Genomic DNA, 12,473 nt, shown 5'->3' with positions numbered 1-12,473 from the left:
ACAGCACCTAATGGCAAGGGAGCCAGAGAAGAAGAAAGAAAGCTTGTCTCTCTCAAAGTAGGTAAGAAGGAATTCTCCGTGGGCATCAAGTGTCCTCTCACAACTCCTTGGCCTAAGTTGTAGAGCTGTAGCTCTGCCATAGATTCATGCCAGAGCGTGGTGGAACCTAGCTAGATACACTGCCCTGATTCTATCAACTCCATCTCCACTTACTCTTCACTAATAATTCTGCTCTGTCACCCCCTGTAGCTCCTTCTTCTCTTTCTAACACTTCTTCTTTTTATAAGTGTGGACAATTAATTCCTAGTAGGACGTCTGGCTCTTGCAGCCTTAAGAATGATAACAAAAAAGAGGTAGGCACTATTATTATCTCCATATTAAAGATAAAGAAACTGAGATAAAAAAACAAAGTAAGCTGCCCAAGGTTATAGCTGGTCACGTATGGCACTTGAAAAAAAGATATTTTAATCTCTTTTCAATCCCTTTTGCTGGGTGGGGATTTTATTCCAGAATCTGGCCAATAAGCATGCTGTGAAAATCTTACCCTTGCTGAATTAGCAACCATCATTTGTCAAGGAATTTTCTTTTTCACATTTGCAGAAATATTCTTTTCTGTGGTTTACCTTTTTATTTTCTTTATGCAGAGTTGGTTTTGCTTTTCCCCTGACGGTTGGAGATTTTATGCATTTATGCAGTAAACCTGCTGTTTTCCTTTATGATTTTTTTCCTTACATCCAGGCTTGAAAAACCATCCTCCTTTGAGAATGATAATAAATATTTAATTAGATCTTCTTCCTGTTTTTCAGTGTTTGATTTTTTAAAATTGTTATTTACTCTTATCCATCTTGAATTGCTTTTGTCTGTGGAAAAATGAAGATTCCCATTATATTTAGATTTGACTCTACCAGAGAAAGTATTTATTTCAAACAGGCTTAAATGGAGAAAGCCAATACCAGTGACTGACCCCCAAGGAATCTATACCATATTGTTAGTGATAAGATTCCTTAATAGAAGGCTAGGGAGGGTCTAGGTATGGGGTTGCTTATCGCAGGCAGGTGAGTTTATTTCACACCTGTTGTGAGTGTACTGCATGCTGCTGGCCCACTGGCCACATACCGTCTCCTGACTCGTGCATCCATCCCCCAGGTGCTGTGAGTTTGAGCTGCTAAGCATTCACAGATACATCCTTCTCCAAAGAATTGCCCTCAGCCCAAAGGGAGCCACTCCACCCAGGAAATTACACCTACGCCCCTCCCAACGCCTGGGTCATAACCAGCAGCCAATGGCTGATTGACACGGGGTACAAAAGTCTGGCCCGCTTGCCTCAAGGTGGGATCAGCTTTGCTATGCTATTTATGCTGCCATGCTTCCCCGTGGAATCATCCTGAAGTTCATCTCTGGCTGAGATCCTCGTGCTTAGCTCCTCCTCCTGCCCTGTCCCTCTCCCTCACTCTTCCTCCTGAGTCCTCCTTCACTAAACCGTATGCACCCCAAACCCTGTCTCAGGCTCTGCTTCTAGGGAATGCGATCTGAGACAGTGAGAAAATCTAATTTAACTAACATTCTAATACACATAATTTATAATCTAATGTATGTAACAAACATGTCTTACAAACTTTGTAGACATTATAGACTCAAGATCAAAGGTTCTATTTTCAAGAGTTTAAATGAATATGTAATACATTGTTAACTATATTGGAGAGTTTTTTACCCTTAAATACTGAAACTGTGTTGAGCAGGACTACTAGAGATAAGAATTTTTTAACTTAAGATAGTTGACCCACCTGGATGATATTTATTGTTCATTGTTTTTTGAGGTTTCTGGGTGTAAATATTCTCTAATCCCCTTTCATCATTGTACTGAGAAGAGTAATATAACCTCAGGATTTGGAATTCTCCGTGTACTTTTGTTCATGAGATTTGCCTCTCAAGCCTTACCATTCAATACCATGTAGCATGTTACTTATAGTCCTTTTCGTTTCAGTCAAAGAGGAATCAAAATATTTCCACAGTGGCATGAATTCATTTCATTCTTCAGAATGTACCCAGCATCAGCTATGGAATAATATTCCCTTCCCTCACAATGATTATTTTCCAGGGCAATACCACTTGGATCTCAGCATTTCACTTTCTTTTCCATTCCCAGCTTGGCCTCTAAGGATTTTGATTATTCTCTACCTCACATCTGAAGAAGAGACTCGGTGACTTGCTTCAAGTGGGAAGGCCAGGCTTCACGCTCGGAACCGCAAGTTCCAAAGGTACTGTGGACCCTTCCTAGACCCAAGCAGCACCTCAATCTGTTTGTACGCGTGTGGACTCAGCTGCTTCTGTTCGTGGCATTGATCTGTTAAGCAGTGACCCTTCCCTCAGTCTCTCTACATTCTGTCTCACTCCATTGGTTTATTAAGAATGAACACTATATGTGCTTTGAAAATGAACTCAACACTCCTGGGCCTTGCTTTGAGTTCCTCTCTCTGTTCAGATAGAACAGCTGGAAGATGGTGCAATGTTTATTTGCTTTTTTGATTTAGACTGTTTCTTTTTTCCTACCCTTGAGATCTCAAAAACCTTCTTAAGCAGCAGCCTGGAGGAACACAAAGGGTATGGGGAAGGGAGGAGAGAGCTAAGGAATGAAAGGGTTAGTTGAGGAAGAGGAGGGGGCGGGGAAGCAAGGCTAGTGATTTTCTGGGGTTGGCTATGGATCTGACCCTTATTTTCTGAGAGCTGGGCATTTCTCCCATTCTGGACCACTCTTCCCTGGTGCTCATCCTGCTATCTACAGGGCTGTACAAAGAGAAGGGTATGAAAAAAGCATCAAAGTGGGCTTTGGAGTTAGTTACACCTGGCTCTGAATACATGACTTTTAATCTATGGACCTTCTGAAAGTTACTTAAATGCTCTTATATCTTGTGAGGTGCACTGTATATCATCTGGTCTTTATGTGGATTCATGCTAGATGGACTTTTTCAAAAACCATTTAGATGAGGAAGTTATCCTAAATGTATGGATTCCCCTTAATAAGTTGGCCACTCTGATTAATGCTGCTGAGGCCCAGCATTTTGGAGGCAAAAAAAGGTACCTCTGGTCATCTTACCCAATCACAGTCATTAACCCCGTCAAGGGCACGTACCTCAACACTGGCCTCCTGGCTTGTCGTTAGGGTCAAATGAAGTACAAGGTGATTTAGGTACTATTATTACTAGCATCTCCATGTTATGGATGTGTGATCTGAGGCACAGAAAAATTAACTTGCCTATCACACAGCTAGTAATTGACATAGCTAGGATTTGAACCCAGGCCACAAGAGATCCAAATAAAAATAAAATAAAATTATGGGACTATGCTATTTTCTCTTATATTTAAGGTTAGGTTACTTTATTTTGCATCTAGGCAACTTTCTCAGAATGAAAAAAAAATATTTTGCTGACATTTTTCATAATATTTTTCCAAAAATGGTATGACAGCAGGATACATAATATTTCATACTCAAATTTACCAACATGATCCAAATAAGACTATTTTTACAAAATTATTTGAGGGCTTCATCAGTTTTCCCAAGGGCCTCTCCTAAGCCTCTGATAATTCAAATAATTTTCTTTGGAAGTGCCCGTGCAATTGGTTTTGATTGTATTTGCATTGCAGACTCACATAATTAGCAGGAGGCACTCTGGCAAAATGAGGTGAAAGAGGACATGTACTAGCATTAAGAGGAGAAGTGTTTTTTGAGCAGGAACAAGTTTGATATTAGTGAATATTTTTATCTTAAGATGACCTTTGCTTCCCTATGTAACTTGACAATAGCAGGGACTTGGGTAATAAGGGCTGAGCTAATGAGAACCCTCTGGCATTTCATAGACATTAAAACTGTCTGGCCTTCTTTAGAGAATGGCTGCAGCTTAACTGATTTGATAAGGGTATTTGGTGAGTCACTGAGGCAGACAGATTGTAAGGTGACCCCAATGATCTTTGCCTCCTAGAATCCATGCTCTTGTGTAATTCTCTCCCTCTGAGTGTGGTTAGGTCCTGTGACTTGTCTCTAATCAGTAGGTAATGGAATGTATGTGATTACATGTACATCAGTTTATTACCTAGGATTTTAATTTCCATTATACTAAAAGACCCTCTTCCTTGCTGGCTTTGATGAAGCAAGTGGCCATGTTGTGAACCTCCCTGTTCACAACGTGAAGAGGCCCACGTGGCAGAAACTGAAGGTAACTTCAACTGACAGCCAGCAAGGAACCGGGGTCCCCAGTCCAACAACCCTCAAGGAGCTGAATTCTGCCAACAATCATGTTAGCTTATAAGTGGATCCTTCCCCAGTCAAACCTTGAGCTAAGATTGCAGCCCTGGCCAAGACTGTGATTGCAGCTTTCAGATGAGACCCTGGAGTAGAGACCCAACAAAGTGTTGCCTGGACTTCTGACTCACAGGAACCGTGAGATAATTAATGTGTGTTGTTCTAAGTTTCTAAATCTGAAGCAATTTGTTATCTAGCAATAGATAATTAACAATACCATTATCATATTCAAAACTGAGTCATCTATGCCAATGTTTATTGAGAGAATCTCATGTACAGAGAAGCCTGCACTAGCTCTGGGGACACTGTGGTGAACAAGAGAAAAAATGGATCTTCATGGAGCTTACAATCTAAAGAAATGGATGACTGTGATATTGTGATTTTTTGTTTTACTGAGGTATAGTTGATGTACGTTATTATATAAGTTATGGGTATATAACATAGTGATTTATAATTTTTAAAGGTAATACTCCGGGCTTCCCTGGTGGTGCAGTGGTTGAGAGTCCGCCTGCTGATGCAGGGGACACGGGTTCGTGCCCCGGTCCGGGAGGATCCCACGTACCGCGGAGCGGCTGGGCCCGTGAGCCATGGTCGCTGAGCCTGCGCGTCCGGAGCCTGTGCTCCTCAATGGGAGAGGCCACAACAGTGCGAGGCCCGCGTACCACATAAAAAAAAAAAAAAAAAAGGTAATACTCCATTTATATTATAAAATATTGATTACCTTCCCTGTGTTGTACAATATATCCTAGTAGCTTACTTTTAATACATAATAGTTTATACCTCTTGATCCCCATCCCTATCTTGCCCCCACCACCTCTCCCCACTGGTAACCTCTAGTTTGTTCTCTATATTTGTGAGTCTGTTTCCTTTTTGTTATATTCACTAGTTTGTTTTAATTTTTAGATTCCACATATAAGTGATATCATACAGTATTTGTCTTTCTCTGTCTGACTTACTTCACTTAGCATAATACCCTCCAAGTCCATGCATGTTGTGGCAAAATTGCATTCTTTTTTATGGCTGAGTAGTATTCCATTTGTGTGTGTGTGTGTGTGTGTGTGTGTGTGTGTGTGTGTGTATACCACATCTTCTTTATACATTCATCTGTTGATGAACACTTAGCCTGCTTCCATATCTTGGCAATTGTAAATAATGCTGCTATAAACATTGGGGTGTATGTGATACTGTGATCTACGTTAAGAAATATATATTTGGTCTTCATCCCTGGTTACAGGCACAGAGCTTCTAAAACCCTTGGAATTTCCTGAGTAATAGGAGAGTCCTTTGTTATTCATAAGGAACCCCTTCTGAGCCCACCTGTGTTTTTACTAATAAGGTAGCTTAGGGTGGGGCCCCTAGATAGCCTTAGGATGGGGCTGGTCACCAGGAAAACTTGTGATTAGAAGGTCGGAGCTTTCAGCTCTACCCACTGACCTCTAGGAAGGGAAATGTGGCGGTATGCCTTCCCCTTATAAAAATTCCGCCTTATAGAAGCTGTTGAACAACAAGATTTAATGAGCTTCTGGGTTGATGTATACATTCACATACTAGGAGGATGGTGCACCCCAGTTCCTGAGCTCGGACCTCTTCATCTGACTGTTTATCTGTATCCTTTATAATGAACTATAAACATAAGCAAATATTTCTCTGAGTTCTGTGAGCTGCTCTAGTAAATTAATCAAACCTGAGGAGGGGGTAGTGGGGACCTTTGATTTATAGCTAGTCAGCCAGAAGCACAGGTGACACCTTAGACTCATGATTGGCATCTGAAGTGGAACCAGTCATATAGGATGGAGCCCTTAACCTGTAGGATCTGACACTATGTGCAGGTAGATAGTGTCAGAATTGAGTTAAATTTGTAGGACACCCAGTCAGTCTCTACTGAGAACTGGAGAATTGCTTGGTGGGGTTGGAAAAAACACATTGGAATGACATTAAACAAGTAACTATTACATGAACTCTGTACTTTAATACTACCATCAGAATTCAGTAGAACTAACTGGATACCTATACATGAATATTATTGACCATTCACGATAGTCGTAATATTTTTTCGGCAAAGCATCCATAGAAAATCTACCTTTAAGCCATGAAGTTTCTCATAGTCTGAGACAATGCCACCATTCCTTATAAAAGTGAGGACAGGGACTTCCCTGGGGGTCCAGTGGTTAAGACTCCATGCTTCCATTGCAGGAAGCGTGGGTTCGATCCCTGGTCAGGGAACTAAGATCCCGCATGCCACGAGATGAGGCGCCCCCCCCCCGGCACGCCACACAAAAAAAGTGAGGACCTGCTCACCCTATCTCCAAAAGGAGAGCCCTAAAGTCTTAGCAGTCCCTGAATCTGACTCCAAGTCCAGGATTTCTGAGAAATGAGCATTCCTCCTCGAGTTTAGTAAGAAGCCCATCTTGTTACTCTATAATCTCTGGACTAAGTTTTAAGGTTAGCCATCATTAATACAGTCTATATAAAATAGTAGGAGAAAAGCAGAAGGAAATAAAATAGAAAATCAGTTAACTGCATAAATATATACTTGATAAAGCAAGGAAGATAATAATAGCAAACACTATTTTCCAGGCACTGTACGTACATGTTAACTCATTTCATCTTTATAATAATGCTATAAGTAAGAACTATCATTTTACAAATGGGGGAAATTGAGCCAAAGAGAATATAAGAAGCTGGCATAAGGTCTTCAGCAGTAACTGAGATTTGAACCCGTGTTGTCTGACTTCAACTTCTGTGTATTTAACCACCTGACTTGACCCTTCCTACCATTGTAACACATCACCGGTCAGGGACCCAGTATGTCTATTCTGTCAGTACTCTGGCTACAACTAAGCACTCAAGAACTGAGGAAATAACTATAGAGGGGATTCAAGGATCCACTAGGATCACTATAAATGGTCCTACTCTGGGTGAGCCCCACTAGCACCTGTATTCCATAAACTCCCTTACACCAACCAGAGAACCGCAAATGGCATTTGGAGCCTCCAGATATTAGCATCAGCTAGGAATAATAATAAAAATCCTGAAAGACCAATACAAGCCCTTTTCCCAGGGCCCAGTTACCCTAGTATGTGGCTCCAAGTGCATTTGTTAAAGGGAAGGAGGAAGACATCGGTGTACACCTGTGGTGCCCCTGCTGGAGGAGGGGGACCTTGGTGTACACCTGTGGTGCCATTGCTGGGTTGCTCCTAAAGAGTATCTTGTGTCCCTTTTTTCCAAGGGTCTTTTAAGTGACTTGGGTCTGGGAATTGAGTAAAGGACTGTGACTCTCTATCTTTGTGGCAAACATCAGGCCCTGTTCCCCAGACTTAGATTTTGTTATCGTTGTTGTTATACGTATTTAGTCACACTTTGGTTACCCATGTATTTCAGCGCCAAAGACCCTACAATGCATTACGCGCTCTCCAATATCCCTAAGAATCAAGTCCTTCTGATAAGCACACCTGAGCCTTCTGCTTATTTCAGGAATGTGGGCCCACTGTGAAGGTTAGAGCTGACATCTCCTCCTTCAGGAAACCTTTTCCTATGGAGGCGTCTCCTGCTATCATCCCAGGCCTACAGAAGGCAAGTGCTTTTCAGGCATTCTCATGCTCTTCTCATAAGTGGGTTTTTCTTCTGAAACTGGGTGAGTAGTTCAGGTATCTTTAAAGCTATTATAAATCCACTGTCATATTCCTATCTCTGTTAAGTCTTTGGCTTCCCTTCTGTATGTTCCATCAAGGAATGTATGGCATCTGAACTTCACAGGCACAGGCCGCCACTGAGACTCAGTCTCAGACAACCAATCAAGAAGTTGACACCTCTTCCAGTTGTTTAATCTAGCACATTATATCCAGAATTTTCGGTGAGGACACCTATAAGATGAGCTTGATCCAATCTAAAATTCTGACCTTCTCTTCCTAACAGTCTCAGAATACTTTCCCATAATCCTGCAATGCTTTTGGTGTGTCTGCCTTCTCTTCCTAGATTCTGATTTTGGTTTCAGGGCGGGCTAGAATCAGCCTCTAGCTTTGGGTCTGGAGTCAATGAACAGAGGTAGGGGTGGGCCATGAGAACATCCCCTTGCAAGGTGACTACCGATTGAAGCTGGTGTCTTTGAACAGGACAGGACCAGCCTCATCAGAATGGGAGGAGGGGCTGCTTTTGTTGGTCCAGGAAGCTCTGTGAGTTCTTAGGCTTTAGACTCTTGGGGCTATCTGACACCTCCAAAATATGTCCATTCCAGTACTCAGGGGAAGAGCCACTTTTTCTCGATAAATGCCCTGAAAGACCTGGTGAGACTTGAATTCAATCTGTTTTGTAATTCATCAATCTTCAGACTCCGTCTCTGCCTCTGACTTTTCAGCTTCATTATCTCAGTGCCTGCAAGAAATAAGAGTATTTTAGGGAAGTCACAGAACCTTTCTCATTCACTGACCGTGCTCTGAAGTGAGAATTTAAACGCCTAAGCTTGTGATTTTTTTTTTTCTTTAACTTTGATGGTACAGTTAAATGGAATTACTCACCTCAGAGCCTTTTTATTCCTTCCTTCTCCACCTGCCAGAGCCTTGCTTTCACTGGCATTTCATTCTGTGTGACTATAGCTGATCATTTTGGTGTTTCGCCACTGGGAGCCATGGACTAATGTGAACACAACTCCTGATATAATCAAAATGCAATTTTATATTTACCACCAACTCTTTCAACTTCATTCAGGGATGAAGGAGGAGAAGGTGGTCTTCCTCTACCCCCCGATGGAACTTCTGACAGCTTCTCTGGCTTTTCTTGCTCTCCTTGACTACCTTCACCTCTACGTGCTAGCTGTCATTTTCCTTTTCTCTCAGGTTGAAGGTAGGGTAGAGATGAGAGGGAAAGAGGCAAGTGAGTTATGACTTGATCTGGTGGCTTCGTGTTCTCTGGGCTTTGCAGATGATTAAAGCTCGTGACCCCTGGGGGGCCTGTAGGATGGCTCAAGCTGATTCATCTCTCAGGGCACTTGCATAGGAATTTTGGATGCTCCCTACAGGCTGCCTCTCCTGCAGTTCCCTCGATTCCAGTGGATGTATCTCTATTCTGGATGGTTCCTTTCAACTCTTTCCTCAGCCCCTGGATATCCAGCAGTGCATGCTCAGCTTTTATTGCCAAGGTCCTTCTAAAAAGACCTACCATTAGGATCCAAGGCTTTCTCCTTTTAACCCACATGTAGTTATGGGAAATCTCATCCCCTGCCCCAGAAAACTCTGGGAGTGCCTGATGATTGCAATGTAGCAGCCCTCCTGGTTCCTCTATCTCCAGAGCACTTAACCAGCCCTTCTAAACATTCTGTATTTTGATGGAGGAGTTAGACTTCAGTCCATGACTTGATTGTGCTTTCTTGGTCATTAGTCAGACCCTGGTCCTCTATGTCTTCCAGCTGCAGGGGGCTTCATTTCATAACTTACCCTGTGGTCTACTGGAAATTCTCACACTAGGATTGATGTTGGGAGATAGCACGTAGCACCCCTCCCCACGCCCCCCACCGCTTTGTCCTAAGGAGAGAGGACTTAAAGCAGAGCAGAAGCCTCTTCAAAAAAGATCTCCTCAATCATTTTCTCCAAATCATCTCTCTGACCCTCTTTTACATCCTTGATTTCTCTGAGAAGCCCAGGAGATGTAGGACAGGTTCTTCTTCCTGCCCTATAAATTCTGCCTAACGGGGGAGGTTGGGGTGTGGGGCTGGGCTCACTCTAATTTTGGCATCCTGAGATATAATCTATTGATGCATCTCTCTAAACTGAGGAAGAAACAGTATCATCCTAACTTGTATTGCAATAGTTTTCATGACTCTTTTACTAGTGGCTGCCAGTGTTTTACCTGTATCACATCCTTACTGCTTTCTTATCCAACCAGGTCACCTAGTCCATCCCAGATTCCCAATACCTTGGGACCTCTTTCAAAGAAAGAATCCATTCCAGCTAGTTTCAGTAAAAATTTATTGCACAGTATTAACTAGAATTTCTGGGAGGGCCAACAAGCAAAGCTTGCATGTCACACAGTCAGAAGCAAAGCAGCCAGGAAAAATGTCCAACTACATCACAAATGTCCAAACACACCACAGGGGTGTTCTAGCAGAAATCCTGCTGTGGCTGCCAAGGGATGCTCAACATCTATAAAACCTGGACTGAGCACCAGTATCCCCATTGCAGTTCCTGCAGAAAAGCAAATGCCCCAGGGCCATACTTACTAGGAGAATAGTGTGTGTGTGTAAGTTTTCGCCTGTATCCCAAGTCTTGCTTAAGTTTGGGGTTTGTTGGAATATGGTCACATGTCTATATCGTAGCAGCAAAAGTTTTAGGATATGTGTTGTCTTTGTTTGTCTCTATCTGCGGAAAGGAGAATTCATAATATAGAAGAACTACAAAGAAAAGATGTGGGGCAGACACAAATGAAAAATGTCCATTACAAAACTCTTAAGAAAAAAAAGTTTATGATCCCAATCCATAAACTATTTTGACTATATAAAACAAACAAAAAAAACCCTCTTATGTACCTTTTGAATTTTGCATGTAATACCCATTCAAAATATAAATTAAGAAAAATTTAAATCCATTTTTTTGAGGCTTTTCCCGTGGACCATCTTTCTATGCTCAATCCTCTTAGGCTGTTGCGGTCTTCTAATATCTCATATTGTCGTTGTTCTTTAACACTGTTGATTGTTCTGATTGACCCTTTGATAGTCTTTGACCTCATTTAGTTGTTGTGTTGTTACAAAGATAAATGAGGTAATGCATTTAGAACTTATAGTGCCTGGCACATAGTAGGTCATCAATACTGGTAATCCTCCCACTTCTGCTTTCCTAATATTATTGCCTGTGGTAGTTTTTCAAGTCTTGATTGTAAAGAACTCATTGAGATGTAGCAGGTGAATTCTAGTGGTTTTCCAGTTAATGTCCTGACAACTTAAACATGAAAACTGTGATGTTTGTGATTTATAATAAGAAGGGAGCACAGTCCCTGTGCTCCCTTCTGGCACGAGCTCCTAAAACCCTTGGACTTTCCTAAGTGATAAAAGGTGTCTTGATACTCATAACAAACCCTTCTGAACCACACATGAGTTTATATTAATGAAGTGACTTTTGGAAAGCACCTAAGGATGGAGGGTGGTTGCCAGGGGAAAAGACCAGGTTATTAGTGGGTTGGAACTTTCAGCCCCGCCCCCCCACCTCTGGGGAGGGGAGAAGAACTGGGGGTTGAATTATTTGCCAATGGCCACAGATTTCATCAGACATGCCTATGTAACGAAGCCTCCACAAAACCCCAAAAGGACGGGGAAGTTGCCTGGTGGTCTAGTGTTTAGGATTCAGTGCTTTCACTGCCGTGGCCCAGTCCCTGGTCAGGAAACTGAGATCCCACAAGCTGTGAGGTGTGGAAGAACAAACGAACAAACAAACCCGAAGGGCGGGATTTGGAGTTTCCGGATTGGTGATCACATGGAGGTGCTGGGAGAGTGGTGCACCGAGAGAGCATGGAAAACCCGAGCCCCTTCCTCATACCTTGTCCTATGAATCTCTTCCATCTGGCTGTTCCTGAGTTACATCCTTTCATAATAAACCAGTTATCTAGGAGGTAAAATGTTTATGTGAGCTACTCTAGCAAGTTAATCGAACCCAAGGATTCGGTTGCAGGAGATCAGAGGATCTCTAGCTAGCAGGTCAGATGCACAGGTCACAGCGTGGACTTGTGATTGGCATCTGAAGTTTGGGCGCGGGGTCGAGGGAGTCTTTTGGACAGAGCCCTTAACCCGTGGGATCTGATGCTATGTCCAGGTAGATAGTACCAGAAATGAGTTAAATTAGGACACCCAGGACCCAGTCAGTGTCTGCTGAGAATTAAGGAATTGCTTGGTTGTGTTAAAAACCCACAGTGAAGACATTAATCCAAGCTAAGCCAGCGAGACTTTCTAGAGAAGGGGTTAGATGCTTGAAAGATAAGGTCACATATAGATGGGATCAGAGTTGGTACCAAACAGCCCAAAGATACACAGGGCAGCTAAAGAAGGGAAGTAGCAGAAGCTGGGAAGCTATATACTTATGCTGGTTATCACATGTGTTCTCTCTAGTCAGTCTGCCTTAAATCCCTGCCCTGCTACTTACTAGCTGTGAGCTCTTAGGCAAGTTACTTAAGCTCTCCATGCTTATATTTCTTCACC

This window comes from Kogia breviceps, chromosome 12 (assembly GCF_026419965.1).
Source record: "Kogia breviceps isolate mKogBre1 chromosome 12, mKogBre1 haplotype 1, whole genome shotgun sequence".
NCBI lineage: Eukaryota > Metazoa > Chordata > Mammalia > Artiodactyla > Physeteridae > Kogia > Kogia breviceps.
This window is presented reverse-complemented; position numbering follows the sequence as displayed.